Source organism: Sturnira hondurensis, unplaced genomic scaffold, assembly GCF_014824575.4.
Source record: "Sturnira hondurensis isolate 20B ecotype Veracruz unplaced genomic scaffold, ASM1482457v3 Scaffold0005252, whole genome shotgun sequence".
Lineage (NCBI taxonomy): Eukaryota > Metazoa > Chordata > Mammalia > Chiroptera > Phyllostomidae > Sturnira > Sturnira hondurensis.
The window spans coordinates 8,400,529-8,423,435 of NW_028077883.1; the positions used below are offsets into that span (position 1 = coordinate 8,400,529).

The window sequence follows — 22,907 nt, forward strand, 5'->3', positions numbered from 1 at the left end:
AAATAATTCTTTCTTTGATCTATTCCTCTATATAATCAATCTTCTACATCAATGCCTCTGTCCCTTGCCTAGTACGGATGTCCTCCTTTCTTCATTCAGCTTTGACTCTTGATCAAAAGGGCTTTAATTATCCCTTCAGCTTGACTAACTTTGTAAGGCACCTAATAGCCTCCCTCTTCTTAGAATACTTACTTTAGAAAATCTGTTATTGCAAATTCCTTCTCTGCCCATTTAAAATGAATGTAAATGTTCTCCAAGCCCTGCCTGGTGTGGCTCAGCAGACAGAGTGCCAGCCTGTGAACAAAAGTGTAGTCTGTTCCTTTCCCAGACTAGGGCACATGCCTTGGTTGCAGGCCAGGTCCCCAGTAGGGGGCAGACAAGAAGCAAGCACACATTTGATGTTTCTCTACCTGTCTTTCTCCCTCCCTTCCCTCTCTAAAAAATGAATAAATAAAATCTACAAAAAAAGATTCTCCAAGACTGTTGCCAGTTTTACAACCAAGGATTGTCTTTCTTAAGCACCCAGGAACCATGTCTTTGAAATATAAACATCAGAGGAGCTAGCACCCCTGTCTCATAATCTCTGTGCGAAGGTGGAAGCCTAACTAAGATAGGTTCCAAGTAGCAAATCCAGATGGCCTAATGACACAGAAATGCATTTGCAAACTCAAGAGTTAATGTGCTCCACATTTCCCACTGACCAACCTTCCCCCTGGTAGTTCAGTGTTTTCCCATTAGCTCACCCCAGGGCTCTAAAACCTTCCCACCTTTTGCTTCAGTACAATTGAGTTCAGTGTCTCTTCCCACTCTTATCATAATCTTTTTTTAAGTATATTTTATTGATTATACCATTGCAATTTTCCCAATTTTTTCTGCCCTTTATCCCCTCTACATCCTGCAACCCACACCCTCCTGCATCCCCCCCTTAGTTTATGCCCCTGGTTCATAGATATAAGTTCTTTGACTTTTCTGTTTCCTATACTATTCTTAACCTTTCCCCTCCTATTTTATGCCTAGCAATTATGCTACTTATTCCCTGTACCTTTACCTCCCATTCTTCCCCTCCCCCTCCCCACTGAAAAGCCTCCATGTGGTCTCCATTTCTGTGGTTCTGTTTCATTCTAGTTGTTTACTTAGATTTTTTTGTTGTTTTTAGGTTCATTTGTTGATAGTTATGAGTTCATTGTAATTTTACTATTAATAGTTTTTGATCCTCTTCTTAGATAAGTCCCTTTAACATTTCATATAATAAGGGTTTGGTGATGATGAAGTCCTTTAGGTTTACCTTGCCAGAAAAGCTATTTATCTGCCCTTCCATTCTAAATAATAGCTTTGCTGAATAGAGTAATCTTGAAAGTAGGTCCTTGCCATTTATGACTTCAAATACTTCTTTCTAGTCCCTTCTTACCAGTAGGTTTCTTTTGAGAAATCAGCTGACAGTCTTATAGGAACTCCTTTGTAGGTAACTGTCTCCTATCCTCTTGCTGCTTTTAAGATTCTCTTTATCTTTAATCTTGGCTAATATAATTTATGATGTGTCTTGGTTTGTTCCTCCTTGAATCCAATTTCTTTCAGACTCTCTAGGCTTCCTGGGAGTCTATTTCCTTCACCAGATTGAGGGAGTTTTCCTTCATTATTTGTTTAAATGAGTTTTAATTTTTTTGCTCTTGTTCTTCTCCTTCTGGCACCCCGTATGATTCAGATGTTAGAGCCCTTAAAGTGGTCCCATAGGTTCCTAAGCCTCTCTTTTTAAAAAAAATTCTTGTTTCTTCACTCTGTTCTGGTTGAATGTTTGTTTTTTACTTTTTTTCCAAATTGTTGATTTGAGTCCCAGTCTCCTTCCCTACACAGTTGTTTTCCTGTTTATTTTGCTTTATTTCACTTTAGGTAGCCTTCATTTCTTCCTTCATTTTGCAACTGAGCTCAATCAGTTCTGCGAGCATTCTGATTACCAGTGTTCTGAAATGTGCATCAAATTGGTTGGCTATCTTCTCATCACTTAGCTCTTTTTCTGGGGTTTTGACTTGTTCTTTCATTTGGGCCATATTTGACTTGGTGCACCTGTTATGTTGTAAGGGGGTGGGGCTTTAGGTATTTGCCTGGGCCGGTCAACCCTCTTTGCTGCACTGTGGTGCTGTCTGTAGGGGAGGGGTCAGAGAGGGAACAATGCCACTTGCTCACTCTGCTCTAGCCCCACTTTCCAGAGAACTCTCCTGTGAGACTGCAAGTTTCCCCCGCTGTTGCAAACCCCACAGTATTTTACAGCTAGTTTTGAGTCTTTAGTTTCCCATTCAGCCAGCCCTGCCTTACTCATGCAGTCTACTGCCTTGCCGTGTGTCCTCTGCACTGGGCTGCCAGTCTCCTGTCTACACCCCACCTACAAGTCTGGGTGAATATTTCTTTAACTCCTTGGTTGTCAGAGTTCCATGCAGTTTGATTTTCTGGCACTTATTTGTTTATTGTTTTTAAATTGGTTATCATCTTTCTTTTTGTTGTATGAAGAAGTGAAGCATTTCTATGTATACCTCTATCTTGGCTGGAACACTGCCATAGTCTTGAAAAAAGTTTTAATTACCTAGTTAACTATGTCCAGTGAACTTTTTATTTCTGGCTACTCTTTATTTCTGACACTCTTTATTTCTGACACTCTTTATTTCTGGCTACTCTCCCAGATGAACACATTCTAGCTCTAGCTCTAGCTCTGTCACCCTATGCTGGGCAGCCACCTGCTTGTGTAGCCTCCTCACCCCGTCTGGCTCTGAGTCTGCACATTGGAGGTGGATACTATTTTTACATTGTCCAGCTTCTGACTCCTCCTCTGAGATCACCCCTCTGAGAGGCCACCTTCCTTAGTTCTGGGCTACTGAGATATTCCTTCTCTTCCACCAGACATCTACCTTTTCCTGCCCATCCAGTGGTTTTAGGACTGAACTGTTTGAAAATGAAGGAGAGGGTAAGAGAAAGGAAAAAAAGGAAGACTTCATTAGTTTTATTCCAGATGTTCCTGCCCTGGCCACACATTGAAATTAGGAACAAATGGACAGTAACCAGAGGAAAGGTGGGAGGGGATACTGGGGAGAGAATAGAGAAGGGTTTTCAGGAACATCTATAAAGGAGACATGGACAAAACCAAAGGTGGATAGGATCAGGGGAAGGAAGGGGGATGGCTGGGGTGCGGGGGAAGTGGTTTGGTGAAAGTGAAAAGAAATGTACCTAAACAACAATAAAAAAAATTTAAACGAAGAAAAAAAAGAAATGCTTAGGGAGCCTTTAAAATTACTGATGGTTGGTCCTTTTCCCAGAGAGATATGCTTGTTCAATAGAGGTCTTATGTATCTCCTTTTTGTGAAAATTTGTATATGTCAACTGCAGTCTGGCTAAGAACCACTCCTTATTAGGGACAATGGAATGTAGGAGTTCAGATGAGTTTGAGGATCTGGAGAATGGAACATGTGAGAAAGCCCATCTGATGGCTTCAATTTTGTCCTATATGTAGAAAGATATGTCAACAAGTGAGAGTGATAGTGGTTAAAATTGTTAGGGTGGGGGAAGAAGAGAATTATGAATATGCTTCTTCAGAGAGGGAGATGAAGCTTAATAAGTAACTACAGACAAAGGGAAGTGTACATTGCCTATTTGAAGTTAAAAGCTTCAGGACCTGGCAAATTTCTAAATATTAAATTTATACATTTTAAAAGATATGTATAGAAAAAGTAGAAAAAGTAAACAATGGAAAACAGAGATTGTGTTTGGATAGTATGATGTTCCCCCTTCTTTGTATATCATTGCTTCTTAAGTTTGAAAATGAACCCTTATGTTGAAATCAGAAAAGTTGGCATTCATGCTACCTCTCACTATCAGAACCAACAAGTAGAGACAAGCAGTCAGTCTTTATGGGTGCTTGATTTAGATCATTGGTGATCTGAGAAGATGGCAATTATGTACCCTCAAAAACCATCTTAACACCTCATTTTAAGCTGATATTTTTATAAAGAGAATAGATACGATCTAAGGGCTTGGGAAAAAAGATTATTTGGGAGACTTTCAGCCAAGATAAGAATGTAGGTAGACATACTGTGCCTCCTTGCACACCCAAAATAAGGACAACAATTTAGAAACAAAATAACAACCAGAACTGACAAAAAATTGAACTGTACGGAAGACTGACAACCAAAGAGTTAAAATAAACACATTCACCCAGACCAGTTGGCAGGGTGGAGTCGGGCAGCTGGGCAGAGAGGAATTGAGGCACAAAAAGTGGAGGCACTGGGTGTGCAAGGCAGCAACTGACAAACCTCAAGCACACAAGATGGCAGTGGGTGGACCCTGGGTATACAAGGAAAGGCTGGCAGACCCCGGGCACAGGGTGGCAACAGGCAGACCCAGCGAGGCAGCAATTGTGAAGCAAGGCACTGCCCGCAAGGCAGCTGGCTGACCTCAATTACACATTCACTCACAGATAGACCAGGCAAAACTGAAGAGCAAGACAGACCACACAAGCCAGGGTTCCAGCACCCAGAAATGAAGCCTCAAAACACCGATTAAAAACACCTGTGAGGGTTGAGGCACAGGGAGAGACTCCCAGACTGACAGGAGAGTTTGTTGGAGAAACACAAAGGGTTCTACAACATACACAAGCCCACCCACATGGGAATCAAACCAGAAAGGCCTAGTTTGCTTGGGGAAGTGGCGGAAGGGACTGAAACCCAACAGAGAGTGGAGCAAGCACCATCGTTCCTTCTTAGACCCCGCATCCACATACAGCGTCACAACCCAGCAACTAGGTTGACCTGCCCTGGTGAACATCTAAAGTTCTCCCCCTCAATATGTAACAGGGAAGACAAGACCAAAACATGGCTCAAAGAAAAGAACAGATCAAAGCCCAACAGCAAATACAACTAAGCGACGAAGGGAGAGCCAACCTATCAGATGCACAGTTCAGACCACTGGTGATCAGGATGCTCACAGAATTGGTGAGCATGAATTTTGGTAGCAAATTAGATGAAAAAAAAGAAAGCTACACTAAGCAAAATGAAGGAAAATACACAGGGAACCAAAGTAATGGGAAGGAAAGTGGGACTCAAATCAAGGGAGTGGACCAGAAGTAAGAAAGAAACAACCAAACAGAAAAGAATGAAGAGACAAGAAATTTTAAAAAATGAGGAGAGGCTTAGGAACCTCCAGGACATCTTTAAACATTCCCACATCTGCATTATAGGGGTACCAGATGGAGAAGAGGAAGAGCAACAAGTGCAAAAGTTGTTTAAACAAATAGTAAAGGAGAACTTTCCCAATCTGGAAAAGGAAATAGGCTTCTAGGAAGTCCAGGAAGCTTAGAGAGGCCCAAAGAAGTTGGACCCAAGGAGAAAAACACCAAAACACATCATAATTACATTACTGAAGATTAAAGATAAGGAGAGGAGCTTAAAAGTAGCAAGAGAAAAGGAGACAGTTACCTACAATGGAGTTCCCATTAGACTATCGGCTGATTTCTCAAAAAAACCTTGGAGGCAAAAATGGCTGAAAAGAAGTAATCCAAGTCATGAAATGCAAGGACCTACATTCAAGATTGCTCTATCCAGCAAAGCTTTCATTTAGAATGGAAGGGCAGATAAAGTGTTTCTCAGATAAGGTCAAGTTCAAGGACTTCATCATCACCAAACCCTTATTTTATGAAATATTAAAGGGACATATCTAAGAAAAAGAAGAAAAAAAACATGTATAGTAAAATGATAGCAAACTCAAAATTACTAACAACCACATCTAAAAAGAAAAAAGCCTAAGCAAATAACCAGAGCAGGAACAGAACCAAAGAAATGGTGATCACATGGAGAGTTAGCAACACGGGAGTGGGAAGAGGAGAGAGGGGGAAAAGGTACAGAGAATAAGTAGCATAGATGGTACGTAGAAAATAGACAGGGGAAGGGCAAGAATTGTATGGGAAACATAGAAGCTAAAGAACTTATGACACATGGAAATGAACTAAAGGGGGGAATGTGGGTGTGAGAGTTATACAGGGTGGAGGGGAATGAAGAGGGAGAAATAGGACAAATGTAAGAGCATATTCAATAAAATATTTTTTGAAAAAGGATTAATTGGATAAGAATTGCACTCCAGCAATGATTTAACTAGTCCTTCCTTACAGTTGATCAGAAATTCTCCCTGGGGAGTCAGGACAGATCAATTCAAGAAGTTGAGGCTAACAAGAAGAGTCTCACAAACAATGGGAAGACAAAGAAACAGTCCCCAAATGAAAGAAAAGGAGGAAGCCTCAGAGAGAATGTTAGATGAAATAGAGGCAAGTCAACTATCAGATATTGAATTCAAAGGACTGGTTATCAGGAAATTCAAAGAGTTCACAATGAGCTACCAGAAACTACAGGGGAGCTACAATGAACTCACCACAAACTGTATCAACATGAAAAAGGAAATAGAAACTATCAGCAAAGGCCAAGAGGATATGAAGAATACAATTTCTGAACTGAAGAACACAGTAGAAGGAATGAAAAGCAGGATCAATGAGACAGAAGATCAGATCTGCGAGTTGGAGGACAAAGTAGAAAGAAACTCCCAGAAAGAGAAAGAAAAGGAAAAGAGGCTCAGAAAGAATGAGGAGGGATTAAGAGAAATGCAAGACAGTATGAAATGTGATAATATCCAAATAATAGGAATAACAGAAGGAGAAGAAGGACAAGGGATAGAAAACCTATTTGAGAGAGTAATGATGGAACATTTCCCTAATTTGATGAGAGAAAAGGTCACACAAATCCAGGAATCACAGAGAGTCCCAATCAAGAGGAACCCAAAGAGGCCCACTTCAAGACACATCATCATTAAAATGGCAAAATTCCAAGACAAAGAGAGAATCTTAAAGGCAGCAAGGGAGAAAAAAGAAGTAACATACAAGGGAGCCCCAATAAGGTTAACTACTGACTTCTCAATGGAAACACTCCAAGCAAGAAGAGAATGGCAAGAAATATTCCAAGTAATGAGAACCAGAGGCCTACAACCAAGGTTACTTTACCCAGCAAGGCTCTCAATCAAGATAGAAGGCCAAATAAAGAGCTTCCAAGACAAAAGAAGTCTAAAAGAATATGCCTCCACCAAACCAGCTCTACAAGAAATACTAAAAGGACTGCTTGAAGGAAAGGAAGGAAAAGAGAGGAACACAGGTACAAAAATGGCCATGAGTAAGTACCTATCAATAATAACCTTAAATGTAAATGGATTAAATGCTCCAATCAAAAGACATAGAATAGCTGAATGGATAAGAAAGCATGACCCACACATATGCTGCCTACAAGAGACCCACCTCAGGACAAAAGGCCACCACAGACTAAAAGTGAAAGGCTGGAAACAAATTTTCCAAGCAAACGGACAAGAAGAAAAAGCCAGGGTAGCAATACTCATATCAGACAAAATAGACTTTAAAAAAAAAAAAGACCATAAGGAGAGACCCAGAAGGTCATTTCATAATCTCAAGGGAAGAATCCACCAAGAAGACATTAACATCATAAATATATATGCATCCAACATAGGAGCACCCAAATATATAAAGAAAATCTTAGAGGACTTCAAGAAAGATATTGACAACAACACAATTATAGGAGGGGATTTTAACACCCCACTGTCAAAAATGGACAGATCTTGCAAGCAAAATATCAACAAAGATATAGTGGCATTAAACAACACCCTATATGAAATGGACTTAACTGATATATATAGAGCCCTGCATCCCAAAGAAGCTAAATACACATTCTCTTCAAATGCACATGGGACATTTTCAAAGACAGACCACATAATAGGACACAAAAGGAGCCTCAGAACATTCAAGAAAATTGAAATGATACCAAGCATTTTCTCTGACCACAAGGGACTGAAACTGGAAACCAACCCCAAAGGGAAAAACCCCAAACACCCAAAATCATGGAGACTGAATGGTATGCTATTAAACAACGAATGCGTCAAGAATGAAATTAGGGAAGAAATTAAAAAGTTTCTGGAAACAAATGAAAATGAACTCACAACAACCCAAAACTTATGGGACACAGTGAAGGCAGTCCTGAGAGGGAAGCTCATACCAATACAGGCTTACCTAAAGAAGACAGAAACATTTCAAACAAACAACCTAACCTTCCCCTGCAAGAACTTGAGGAACAACAACAAACACAGCCCAGAGCAAGTAGAAGGAAGGAAATAACCAAGATCAGAGCAGAATTAAATGACATAGAGACTAAAAGCACAATTCTAAGGATCAATGAATCCAGAAGTTGGTTTTTTGAAAAGATAAACAAAACAGACAAGCCTCTAAGTAGGCTCATCAAGAAAAGAAAGGAGAGGACACAAATAAACACAATCAGAAATGAAAGAGGAGAGATTACAACTGATACCACAGAAATAGAAGGGATTGTAAGAAATTACTATGAAGAACTGTATGCCAAGAAATTTGAAAACCTAGGTGAAATGGACAAATTTCTAGAAAAATATAATCTTCCAAAACTCAATGAAGAAGAAGTAGAAAGCCTGAACAGACCAATAACAGCAAATGAAATTGAAGCAGTAATCAAAAAACTCCCATCACACAAAAGCCCCGGACCAGATGGTTTCACAGGAGAATTCTACAAAGCGTTTAAGGAAGAGCTAACCCCTATTCTTCACAGACTATTCCAAAAAATCCAAAATGATGGGAAACTCCCAAACTCTTTTTATGAAGCGAGCATTATCCTAATTCCAAAACCAGANAGCGGGTTACAAAGTCAATATAATGACCAAGTACTGACCAAGGGGGCAGTAACATAAACTGGACCAGAGATAGCCTCTTCGATAAATGGTGTTGGGAGAGCTGGACAGCTACATGCAAAACAAATGAAACTCGAGCACCAACTTACACCATACACCAAAGTAAATTCAAGGTGGATAAAGGACTTAAATATAAGCCGTATCACCATTAAAGTCCTAGAGGAGAACATTGGCAGGAAAATCTCAGATATTTCTGCAGCAACATTTTTACTGATATGTCCCCTAGAGCAAGGGACATAAAGGAAAGAATAAACAAATGGGATCTCATCAAAATTAAAAGCTTCTGCATGGCTAAAGAAAACAGTATTAAAATAAAAAGGCAACCAACTGTATGGGAAAACATATTTGCCAGTGATACCTCAGACAAGGGTTTAGTCTCCAAAATATACAAAGAACTCACACAACTTCACTCTAAGAAGACAACTAACCCAATTAAAAAATGGGAAAGGGACTTGAACAGACACTTCTCCAAGGAGGATATACAGAGGATCCAGAAACACATGAAAAGATGCTCAATATCGCTAGCTATCAGAGAGATGCAAATTAAAACCACAATGCGATACCACTTTACACTGGTGAGAATGGCTATCATAAACAAAGCAACAAACAACAAATGTTGGAAAGGTTTTGGGGAAAAGGGGACCCTAGTTCACTGTTCGTGGGATTGCAGACTGGTAAAACCATTATGGAAAACAGTATGAAGTTTTCTCAGAAAACTAAAAATGGACCTGCCTTTTGACCCAGCAATTCCCCTGCTGGGATTATATTCTAAGAACCCTGAAACACCAATCCAAAAGAACCTATGCACCCCAATGTTCATTGCAGCACAATTTACAATAGCCAAGAGTTGGAAGCAACCTAGATGCCCATCAGTAAATTAATGGATCAAAAAACTATGGTACATATTACACGATGGGATTCTATGCAGCAGAAAGAAAGAGCTCCTACCCTTTGCAACAGCATGGTTGGAACTGGAAAGCATTATGCTGAGTGAAATAAGCCAGGTGTTTAAAGACAAATGCCATATGATCTCACCTTTAATAGGAAGCTAAACATCAGAACAAACAAGCAAGCAAAATATGACCAAAGACACTGAAATACAGAATAGGCAGACAGGGACTAGAAGAGAGAGAGGAGTGAACCATAGGCGGAAAGGGGAAGGAGTCACAGGAACAAGTATAAAGGACACATGGACAATAATTTAGGTGGGGAGGGTGGAAATTGTAGGGAGGTGGGGTGCCCTGGGGGGAGAGCATGGCTGGGAATATAAGACAGAAAAGTGTACTTAAACAATAATTAAATAAATCTAAACAACAAAAAGAAATTCTCCCTGGAACTCAATGGTTCAGCTGCCATCTTCATTGATTGCAGTCTTCCTCGGGCACAAAGTTGTAATTGCGTGTGGACCGCCTGGAGTCACATGGTCTTGCATTCCCATTCCTGGAACAATGGTTTTCCAGGGGCCTTAATCACTTAAGCCTATCAACTAAAGCTAAAATATTTAACTCTTGAGTTCCCCTATCAATTATATTCATAATAGAAAAATTAATGTTTTACTTTTTAAAAGAAAATAAAATAAATAGTGATCTAGCACAAAGAATAATTTAGGGGCACTATATTATTTTGCTAGAGCTAATTAGAACTGCAGAATTGCTGGCTTAAACATCAGAAATTTATTTCCTCACAATTGTAGAGGCTACAAATCTGAGATTCAGGTGTGGCAAGACCATATCTTCTAAGGCCTCTCTCCTTGTCTTATATGGATAGATGGCATATTCCCATGTCCTCACCTGGTTTTTCTTACAAGGACAGCAATCATACTGGATTAGAGTTCACCATAAAGAGCTCACTTGACCTTAATTACCCTTTTAAAGACCCTGTCTCCCAATACAGTCACCTGCTGAGGTGATGAGGATTAGGACTTCATCACAGCATTTTCAGGGCCACAATTAGCCCATAACAGCTGATTAAATCACACTGAGATTTTAATTTTCTTTTTTCTGTAGATTTCTCCACCTCCACACTCCTTGGCCAGTTTCTTATTCTTATGACTTAAATTCTGTCTGATCAATGAATAGTTTCTAAGCAATATTCAAATTTATTGATAATTTTTATGATGTCAATTTTTAAATATCTTATATTCTTCCAAATCCAAACAAGTATGTCTCAGATGAAATGGAAACTTCCTGTTCCTGCTTCTCACTCTGCTTCTGCCCTGCAGCTCTCACACACTCTCAGGAAGAGTCAGAGCATGGTTTCTGCTTCCTCATTCTGCTTCTGCCCCGCCCCTCACCCACACCCTTAGGTAGAATCCGCACATCAGGACACAGAAAACTTCACAACTCAATGGCTTAATTTTAAAATAAGGATCTTTACAAGTATTTGTCTCCTAGGCATCAGAAGAGGAATAAGAAAACCAAGGTTAAAAGAAACTGTTTAAAGTTTCTGATATAAAAAGAGAAAGCTTTCAGGAAAATCCTGGTAAGTTGCTGAATCAAACCTTATTTTTATGCTTATGAGGGGACAGCATTTTTAAAACTCCAGCTATAGCCTTTATATAAATACATGTGTTTGTCTACAAATCATTACTTGTAAAAATACTGAGATTAATTAGAACTACAAAAGGACAAAATACATATCAATATATTTAACTGAGGATAACTTTTTAAGTGTACTTGGAGTGATGAGAATGTTTTTGTTTGTGTGCAGATTGTGAAAGATGATTAGAGAAACAATGTGAATAAGATCCAAAATATAAGGTTAAAGACTGTGAAGGAACCAAGGTTCTGTGCAATTATACAAATTTCTGTCTCATGTTAACTTTAGATTAAAAATTTTGATATTGATAGCTTGGTGGCAGATCCCCTGCACCTGGGCAAGATGGCAACAAAAGATAGCATTGCACTGAGCACACACAAGGCTACTGGGAAAACTGAATAGTGAGAGGAAGTCCCCCTACGCACTTACACTACCTGATTGGGGGTGCAACAAGGGAAAGGCAGAACCTGCACCTTAGAGGTCAATATTGTGGCAGGGGTAGGTGCAAGACAGAGAAACCTGACAGTCTAGCCTGAGGAAAAGAAGGAATTGGTGGGGCACAGACTCTGCTCGAGTGAGTGGAAATTTGGATATTATTTGGGCATTGTCAGAAAGCATTTGGGCCCTCCCACACCCAAAATAACATAATACCAAAGGAAGGAAGGGACACCACCTTGTGATCATACTTGCTGGTACATTTGTTGGACCATCTGGACCTGCAGGCCATATGATAAATGGTGCCACTGGACCCACGTATGGGTTCTAAAAGGGAGTCAGAAGCTGGGCAGTGGCTGCAGGAAAAGCTGAGGTGCCTGGCTGACCACTCAGTGACTGTCTTCAATTCCCAAATTACGATGCTTTAAATGGGAGAAGGAACTCTGGACACTGCCTTAAGTTCTGATCTGGCTGATGACAGCTGGGGTGTTCTCTGGGTTTTCTGGAGGAGATGGGCTTTGAGACTAGAGTCTGGCATTCTCCCAGAATGTGCAGCATTTGAATAAAAACCTCCTTCCTTTCTCACCAGATTCTATTCCTAGAATTGGCCTACTGGAGGCAGTGGGCAGCCAAGCACAACTCTGGTTCTATTAACAGCTTCACATTTCATCCAAGATGCACAGCAAAGGCTATTCTTCTATGTCTGTGTTTCTTTCAAATCCATCTTATACAGCAATTTAGTTCAACGCTAAAATGAAAACAACTACAGGAAGTGAGATTTAACTTGTCTGGGTGTAGTTTCAGTTTGCAGACCAGTAAAGGAGTGCGCATGTAGTCTTCCTGGCTGAGAGCCAGGATTTCCCGAGTGTCTTTCCCCTACTATCAACCGCAAGATCTCGCCAAGCAGAACAGTCAAGCAGGGCAGGGGTGTCTGGAGTGCTACCGAGGACCCTCCTGCAGATGGGAGTGGGTGGGCACCAGCACTTGCTCCTAAGAGCTCTACCAATTTGGTACTTTTTGGGCAATGTCTAAAGAGAGACACCTGAAGTAATCATTCCAGAATAGCATCCTGCCACTCCTTTGGCAATAATTAATGTTACTACTATCAGTAAGATTTATGTTCCCAGTATTTTCAAAACAGGAAGCTGAGGGCCCCTAAGAAGCCAAGTGTTCAGTCAAGTCATTTTCAGTTGTGCACAACAGTCATGGTGATTTTGATTTTTAATCAGTACCAACAATATATATGCAGATTTTCTTAAACTTGATAAACTACAAACTATTTCAAAAGCACTATTGAATATAATAGGTGGAAATCATTATATGCTTGTAACAGTTACCATGTGGGAGGAGAAAGGAGTTGAGTACTTTTGACACTATCAGTCCACAGTTATTATTGAAGAGTTTACTGTATCAAACCTAGATATTATCAATTTCTCCTTCTAACACAAACAAAGCTCCAGAGTTGGGGAAATAAATGTCAATGACCTTATAGAGAAGAATATTTCTATCTCCCTGGTATCTATTAGCAGAATCTGAACTAAAGGAAATGAGAGAATGCTGTCACCTTGTAGGTGGCACCAGGTTCCCTACATAGCAGCCCCTACATGGGACATGGCACACAATGAGGCCCCAGCTGTGTAGAGGCCAAAGAACTGTAAGAAAAAGGGATGGACTGCAGTGGAAATGTCCTGATGGGCTGCTTCAGCTGTAGAATGTGGAGCCCAGTTTGAACAGTGTAATCACTGGCTGAACTACAAGAGAATATCTGGACTCTGTCCTCACAGTCCTCAAGGTATCTTCAGAGAGAGAGGTGAATGGTTAAATTACTGAACGAGAACTCTGGCAAAGGGAAAGTATTGCCTCACCAGACCTGATCAGAGTGTGTCTGCAGAAAGGGGCGAGCCCCTCACCAGGGTCAGCCTCCCTGGGCAGAGGCAGCAGATGAAGACAGCAGAGGCGCTGAGGCTCTGACACCAAGGACCTGCAGTAGAGAGGGACATCCTCTGGGGAAAACCCATCAAGAGTAATGGCCTCATTTAGAGACAGAGCAGAGATTAATACAGGATATTATAAAACTGGGGTACCTAAAGAACTACAGGAGAAAACATTTAACATTCTTTTCCTTTTGATAAACTGTCTTCTTATTCTTTGTTACTAAACTGAAGGTAGAGTTAGTCTGGCCAAACAGGTAGCCCAGTGAAGATTGTTCCAGATTTCTGTCTGGAATTTCAGCCAAATGAAATAACTGCCCTAGTCCTTTGGCCCACAGGCACTGATAATTCAACGGTTTTCAAAAACTCATTATTTTTACCTACTCTTAAAAAATGTTATTCATCAGATAAATATTTGTTAATAAACTCCTATGTTCTGGGCACTGTAAAATAGTGAACAAAATGCACAAAACTCTTGTTCTCATGAAGCACACAAAACAAGGGATGGGGAAGAGAATAAACAAGACAAATAGGTAAAAATATATGGAACATTTGCTTATAATGAGACATAAGTAGATTTTTTAAGCAGGAAGATAAATGAGAAATATTGGGAGATGAGATAATTTTCTATGGGCAGGCCAAGCAGTGCCCCTGTGAGAAGGTGACATTTGATAAGAGACCTAGTGCAGTGCAGCCCTGAACCACGTGGGAATCCAGGGATATTCCAGGGAAAGGAAACAAGTGCAGTGCCAGAGCAGGAGCAGGTACAGTCTGCAAGGCGCAACAGGGAAATCAGGGGGCGGGGCCTGATTAAGAGAAGGAAATAAAAGTAAGATGGGGTAACAGGGTGCCAGGTCCTGGAAGGCCCTGAGTTCACAATGAGCTTGGCCTTCACTCTGAGTCAAGTGGAAAGCCACTGAGAGGGACTGAACAGAATATTGTGTGTTATTTACATTCAAATAGCTCCCTCTGAGTATTCCTCAATATAATAAAGGCCATATATGAAAGACCTACAGCCAACATCATACTCAATGGGCAAAAACTAAAAGCTTTTCCACTAAGATCAGGAACAAGACAAGGTTGTCCACTTTCACCACTGCTATTTAATATAGTATTGGAAGTTTTAGCCTGAGCAATCAGGCAAGAAAAGGAAATAAAAGGCATTCAAATTGGAAAGGACGAAAGAAAACTGTCATTGTTTGCAGATGACATGCTAGTATACATGGAAAATGCTATAGACTCTACCAAAAAACTGCTGGAACTAATAACTGAATTTGGCAAAACAGTGGGTTACAAAGTCAATATCCAGAAATCAAAGGCATTTTTGTACACTAACAATGAATCAGCAGAAGCAGAGATCAAGAAAAAAATCCCATTCAATATAGCAAAAACAAAAATAAAATACATGGGAATAAACCTAACTAAGGAGGTAGAAGATCTGTATGCAGAAAACTACACACACTGAAGTAAGAAATCAAGGAGGACACAAGCAAATGGAAACATATACCGTGTTCATGGATTGGAAGAATGAACATCATCAAAATGTCCATACTACCCAAAGCAATTTACAGATTCAATGCAATACCTATTAAAGTACCAGTGGCATATTTCATAGACATAGAACAAACACTTCAAAAATTTATATGGAACCATAAAAGACCCCAAATAGCAGCCGCAATTTTGAGAAAGAAGAACAAAGTAGGAGGGATCACAATACCTGATACCAAACTGTATTACAAGGCCACCATAATCAAAACAGCCTGGTACTGGCATAAAAACAAGCACATAGACCAATGGAGTAGAACAGAGAGCCCAGAAATAAACCCAACTCTCTACAGTCAATTAATATTTGACCAAGGGGGCAGTAACATAAACTGGACCAGAGATAGCCTCTTCAACAAATGGTGTTGGGAGAACTGGACAGCTACATGCAAAACAAATGAAACTCGAGCACCAACTTACACCATACACCAAAATAAAGTCAAGATGAATAAAAGACTTAAATATAAGCCGTGACACCATTAAAGTCCTAGAGGAGAACATTGGCAGGAAAATCTCAGATATTTCTGCAGCAACATTTTTACTAATATGTCCCCTAAAGCAAGGAATATAAAGGAAAAAATAAACAAATGGGATCTCATCAAAATAGCTTCTGCATGGCTAAAGAAAACAGCATTAAAATAAAAAGACAACCAAATGTATGGGAAAACATATTTGCCAGTGATACCTCAGACAAGGGTTTAGTCTCCAAAATATACAAAGAACTCACACAACTTCACTCTAAGAAGACAACTAACCCAATTAAAAAATGGGAAAGGGACTTGAACAGACACTTCTCCAAGGAGGATATACAGAGGATCCAGAAACACATGAAAAGATGCTCAATATCGCTAGCTATCAGAGAGATGCAAATTAAAACCACAATGCGATACCACTTTACACTGGTGAGAATGGCTATCATAAACAAAGCAACAAACAACAAATGTTGGAAAGGTTTTGGGGAAAAGGGGACCCTAGTTCACTGTTCGTGGGATTGCAGACTGGTAAAACCATTATGGAAAACAGTATGGAATCTTCTCAGAAAACTAAAAATGGACCTGCCTTTTGACCCAGCAATTCCCCTGCTGGGATTATATTCTAAGAACCCTGAAACACCAATCCAAAAGAACCTATGCACCCCAATGTTCATAGCAGCACAATTTAAAATAGCCACGAGTTGGAAGCAAACTAGGTACCCGTCAGTATATGAATGGATCAAAAAACTATGGTACATATACACAATGGAATTCTATGTAGCAGAAAGAAAGAAGTAGCTCCTACCCTTTGCAACAGCATCGTTAGAACTGGAAAGCATTATGCTGGGTGAAATAAGCCAGGTGTTGAAGGACAAATACCATATAATCTCACCTTTAACAGGAAGCTAAACAACAAAACAAACAAGCAACCAAAATATTACCAAAGACACTGAAATAGAGAATAGGCTGACAGTGACCGGGGTTAGGGGGAGGGAATTTCAGGGGAAATAGGGGAGGGATTTAGAGGAACATATATAAAGGATACATGGACAACAATTGAGAAGGGTGGAAATGGGAGGGAGGGGGGAGCATGGGGGGTGGGGTGGGATGGGAGTAACAGACAGAATACCATACTAAAAAAATAATTAAATAATTTAAAAAATAAAAATAAATAAAATCTTAAAAAAAAACGAATAGCTCCCTCTGGCTGCTGTGTTTAGAAGTCACAAGAGGGAACAAAAACAGCAAGAGGGAAACTAGGGAGGGGCTACTCCTGCAATCCAGGAAGAGGAGAGGGAGGGTTGGAGCAGCTGGGGGAGGTAGGGATGGTAAACTGTGGTCAGAAGTGGGACACATTTTGAAGATACAACTTACAGGATGCGCTCCACATTAAACAAATGTGGAGGTAGACACACTGAACACATGGAATGTATAAGGAAAGAAAACAAAACAAAAAACAAAAGAAAAGAAAGGGAGGAAAGGAGGGAGGGAAGAAAGAGAGAGAAAGAGAGTGAGTTGGTTACATATTTATGATTGTTTATTTAATTAAAATATTTAAATATAGAAGAGATGTGCTAGCTAAAAGATGTTCCTTTTACTATTCTTTCAACTCTTCTGCATGTTTGAAAATTTTCATAGCAAACGTTAAGGGGAAAATATGTCCCATAAACAGTTCCTAAGCAACAGGTCAATCAAGTGCATTTTAATTTGCTGTGACATAATTTTGTTCATATCACACAGTCTCAACAAATACATCCTCAGTCAAAACTAGGAAAAGACTGGGTATGTTCTACCTACATCTTTACTTCTTTGGAGGTGTTTTCCAGAACATGACTGTTGCTAATTCTTGAGGAAATGGAACTCATCCAACACAGCCAAGCACAGCTATGCCGCACTCTCTCTTACTACATAATCAAGATGATATCAAAAGTTTACATTTTGTTAAAGATTAAACCCTCCAAAGTTTAATTACGTTATTTAAGGCTTTCTCCTTCATAACTAGCTGGTACAGAGACTGTGTGAAGAAGAAATACCTAATTTTAACATGCACTTTGTGAAATGAAACCCACTTGCTTTGTAGTTTCAGTTCTGAGTAACATCAGAGCAGGGCGTGGGCCAGCTGGTCTCCAGCCAGGTTTGCAGGAAACCTTTCCTGGAGGTTAGGATTCCTGCCAGCCTTTAGGCCCGGCCTCCTAGAGAGGGGGCTGGGTACCTTTGCTCATGCTGCCGCTTTGACTTCCTGATTGCCCCCAGAAAGAAAATTAAAGTCCTTAGGACACAGATCCTGAAATTTAGTACTCATAAGGAGAACTAGGGTTCAAAATGTTCCCAGAGCAGAAGAGGGGAGGTAAGGTGGAGGTCTTCTCCCCAGCTCCACCCAGAGCAACACCTTTATCCACCTGAAGAAGCAGAATAAGAAATAACAACAAGACAGTTCTGGTCCTGGTCCAAATCCCCTATACCATGAATGAGAAAATATGTTGACTGGAAAAAGGAGAAAAAAGTGAATGACCTTTTTTTCCCTAATCACCACTGTCACCCCTTTATTTGCATACAGTAGGTAGTTACTGACAAATAAAAAGATCCCTCCTGTTTAAAAATATGCGAACACTTCAGGATTTAAATTCAATCGAATGATGCTCTTAAAGGACTTTGTAAGCCTCAGGACAGTGAACATAAATGTATCATGATTATACTTATGTTTAAAAAGGATCCTGTTGGCTGCTGTGTTGAAAATAAATTTGAATGAGAAGGGGTGTGAGGATATGATAGGGGGTGAGGAAAAGTGAGAAAGTAATAGGATCTATGTGTTAAAGGTCTTGGTGATAAAGACACATTAGAGTTTGAGCACTAACAGTAGTGAGTGTAAGGGGAGGAGGCAATTAAATGTTTGAATCTGAGATGATGGAAACCTTGTACCTATTGGTGATTCTATTAGTCTCCTAGGGCTGCTGTAACAAAGTATAACAAACTGAGTAGCTTATACAATGAAAATTTATTTCACAGTTCTGGAGGCTGGATGTCTTCAAGATCAGGGAATTGGTTGGTTCCTTCTGAGGGCTGTGAGGAAAAATGTGTTCCATGCCTCTTCCCCAGCTTCTGGTGGCTTGTTAGCAACCTCTGTCATTCCTTGGCTTATAGAGATACCACCACACTGTCTGGCTCCGTGTTCACATGGTGTTATCTTTATGTATGTGCCACTCGGTACAAATTTTCCTTCTTCATAACGATACCAGTCACATTGAATCAGGGCCAACTGTAATGGTGCCAGGTTACCTAGTTACCTCTGCACTACCCTTGTCTCCAAAGAAGCTCTCATTCTGAGGAACTGACACTGGAACTTCAACACATGCATTTCACGGGGTGGAAGGTTCATACAAATCAATTAGTAACGGTCATGGTAAGGTCAATAGTGTGACCATGAACGTGAAGATATGTAGAAGTCAAGATCATTAGATGAGAAGCAGACAAGAAGGTGAAAGTCCAAAGTGCTGAAATGATCATCCACATGTCTACTGAGCCACCATGAATTATGACAGGAATAGTGTCTGAGGGCATGAGTGCCTCCTCCCTTCAGCTGTCTACAGAACAGAGGTCAAATGTTGCGCTGGCCAAAAAGTTCATTTGGTTTTTCTTTTCTGTAACATGGCTCTAAAAGTGCTCAATTGTCTTTAATTTCACTCAAACAACTTTGTAAGAATGTTGTGACATAATGCATTTTAAAAGAATGAAAATTGGTAAATTTTGTGTAGCCATTTTCATATTGAAAATGGAAGAAAATAAGTAACATTTTTGACATATTATGTTTTACTATTTCAAGAGAGGTAAAAGAGCATCTCAAACACACAAAAAAGATTTGTGCAGTGCATATGGAGAAGGTGCTGTGGCTGAATGAACATGTCAAAAGTGGTCTGCGAAGTTTCGTGCTGGAGATATCTCTCTGGATGATGCTCTAGGTAGATCAGTTGAAGTTGATAGTGATCAAATCGAGACATTAATTGAGAACCATGAAGGCTCTACCATGCAGGAGATAGCCGACATACTAAGAAAGAAAAAGATCAAAAGTATGAACATTAAAATGGCAACAAATTGACAACCATCAACAATTGAATTTAATAAACAAATTAAGCAAACAAGAAAAATAGAAACAGAATCATAGATATGGAGATCATTTGGAGGGCTATCAGTTGGGGCGGGGGGGAAATGGGGAGAAAGGTACAGGGATTAAGAAGTACAAATCAGTAGGTACAAAATAGACAGGGACATGTCAAGAACAGTACAGGAAATGGACTAGCCAAAGAACTTATATGCATGACTCATGGACATGAACTTGGGGGAGGAGGGTGGTATACTGGAGGGAATGGGGGTACTGGGTGGAGGGGAGAAAAGGGAAAAAATTGGGACTACTCTAATAGCATAATCAATAAAGCATTTTAAAAATATCCATGTCAATAAAGTCATTGGTGAAAATGAAAACTATATCTTTTATTTTATGAAGAAAAACTAAACACACTTTTTGGCCAACCCAATATACTAAAATTTATAAAAAGTCAGTATTCAGCAAATTCTTAAAGAAGTAATATATCAACACCAAAGTTTAAAATAACATGGTAGTCATAGTTTTTATTCTGCCTTTTCTCCCAGGAACTCCAAAAATCTTTCATCAGAAATACGTTTCCTAATAACTGCTTATACTATTGGCTCTATACAGTGCTTATAAACAGGTGAGGCAGAGCCCCTCCCTTCAGTCTCACCTGAGGTGAGAGTTACGGCAACTGCAGGGGAGACAGGAGGATCAGGGTTGAGCCTCCCAGGATCCCAGGGTCAAGGAGACATCTACTGTCTGTAATAACCTCTGCCCAGAATTCTCTTTGGCAGGACCAGTACCTGGCTCTGGGAAAAACAGTTACTGCCTATGGCTGGAGAACCACCTCACCAATACTCCTCATACCCACCAGGTAGACCTTTGGTAGTCTACCAGATCCGATTCCATACACCATAATTGTCTTCCTCGACCTGCCTCACACCCTATACTAGCAGCCATCCTTTAACTTTATCTGCCCGATGTCCCCGCTGTGCTCCAAGTGATACTCCCCTCCTACTCACAGGTCCCAGTTCCCTGGCTTTTTCTTACAAAAAGTACTTATCACAACTTGTCATTGTGATGAAGTCTTCTGAGTGAGCATTTGTGTATGTGTGTATTTCCTCCATTACATTTTAAGTACTATGAAGGAACTTCACATTTCTTCTGGTCACCACTGTTTCTCTTGAGCATGATGCCTGACAGGTGCTCAATACATATTTGTTGATTGAATAAACAAATAACACAATTCAAGGTGAAATAATACTTATTTCTAGTGACAATATATGCACTGATATTTGTGGACCTCTAACACCTCTTCCATCTACACTGTATGTAAACAGGATTGATCATCTGAAATACATTTATAATGTTCATTTTTTCCAGGTGCTCAAAGTTCTACTACCTGGCTCAGCACTAGGTGTGCCCTACAGACTGAAGTCAGAGTAACTAACGTTATTCAACACACTAAGGCACCAAGACAAGTTTCATCAAGGCAAGTAGCAGCTCCTATGCCCAGTGGATGTGCACCTATAAAAGGGGTAGAGGATTTGGGTAGGCTTATGATAGTCATACCAGAAATGATGAGCATAGGTTCCTTCTCTGGCCAGTCATAAGGCTGCAGGCTGAGGCCTCAGTTTATCTCACTGTTCACATTTGACCTCCAGGAGACCTCACCAGGAATCAGTCCCAAACACAGATGGGTCAAATTTTCAATCTGGCTAGGTGTTGTTACTTGTTACACACTACATGTTATTTTTTTTAATGAGATGTATGAGCAGATAAAACCCTATGCAATTTTTTAAAATATTTTATTTATTTCTTTTTAGAGGGGAAGGGAAGGAAAGAGGAAAGAAACATCAATGTATGGTTGCTTCTCGTGCATCCCCTGCAGGGAACTGGCCCCTGCTGAAAACTGGCCTGCAACCCAAGCATGTGCCCTGCCTGGGAATCAAACCACGATCGTCTGGTTAGCAGGCCTGCGCTCAATCCACTGAGCTACACCAGTCAGGGCTACACTACATGTTTTTAAAACCCAGTCCCTTAAATCATTCACTTAAAACATTCAAAAGTTTTTTAAATGTTTGTGTTTCCTCCCTTTACATAATATTTTGTTTTGTCTGACCCTTAATGCTTTTAGTCTATCCTTATAATACTTTTCCTCCCTTGTTTTCCCTTATGTAAACAACATTATTGATTCATTTTTTTTTAATTCAGATTTGGGGTTGTAGTAGGTCAGGGTTGGAGCCTGAAAATTTCATTTCTAGCAAGCTTCCAAATGAGGCTGTTGCTTTTTGCTAATCCAGAGACCACATTTTGAAAACTTCTCTCAACCTTATCTGCACAATAGAATGCTCCAGAAAATTCTCCACTACACTCCCTGTAAAAATTAATGAGACTATCTGAATGTGGAGTCCCCCGTTATTCTAATGTTGAGCCAGGGTTGAGGACCCCTCATCTAGGGTGTTCAAGGATACTCAGCTCTTGCAATTTAACAAAGTGCATAACTGCACAAACTTCATTAGTCTCATATCAATAATTTAGGCTAAAATGTTTTTAATAAAATTAAAACTGCATACTATTTTCCTTATCTCATTTCAGTCAGGCCAGGAAACTTTGAACTTCAGCTAACTCTACAGTACCTCTGAACACCACAAGAACTAGGCAGCCAAATTAATTATATAACATTTTGCTACCACATCCCCCAAAGCTCCAGCCTTGGTTGGCCTAATACCTTGGTTTCCAAAAGACAACAGGTTATGTGTTTACCAACAGCTTTGACAGTGTAAGAAAAATGGACAGCCTCCTAGCTGCAATGAAGTATACTATTCTCCAACCCACTTCCACTTATCCAGCTTCATTTTTTAAAGTTCATGGGCAACATTCATCTTAGGGAACCAATTTCTCTATTACTTAAGATTCTGGTTTTGATTTACATTTAAAAAATAAAAAGCCTTTCACCATGTTAAGGTTAAAAGGAAAAACACGGATGAAGGGGTGTGTCACCCTAGTATGCAATTACAAAAGCTGCTGCTTATTTTGTAATCACATTATAATCATCCAGAAAACAAGGACACTAATTGAAAATATAAAACAATTAAAATAAGT

At 39.9% G+C, this 22,907-nt stretch overlaps 1 long non-coding RNA gene across 1 annotated transcript in view; it reads left to right on the forward strand.

The window, feature by feature from the left end:
* Positions 1-21,384, forward strand: part of LOC118987358 (uncharacterized) — a 38,845-nt gene extending 17,461 nt beyond the window's left edge. The window contains exons 2-3 of the long non-coding RNA XR_005066549.1: positions 11,193-11,280; positions 21,186-21,384. This is a non-coding gene — a long non-coding RNA (uncharacterized LOC118987358). The remainder of the gene's footprint in view (positions 1-11,192; positions 11,281-21,185) is intronic.
* The last annotated feature ends 1,523 nt before the right edge of the window (positions 21,385-22,907 follow it).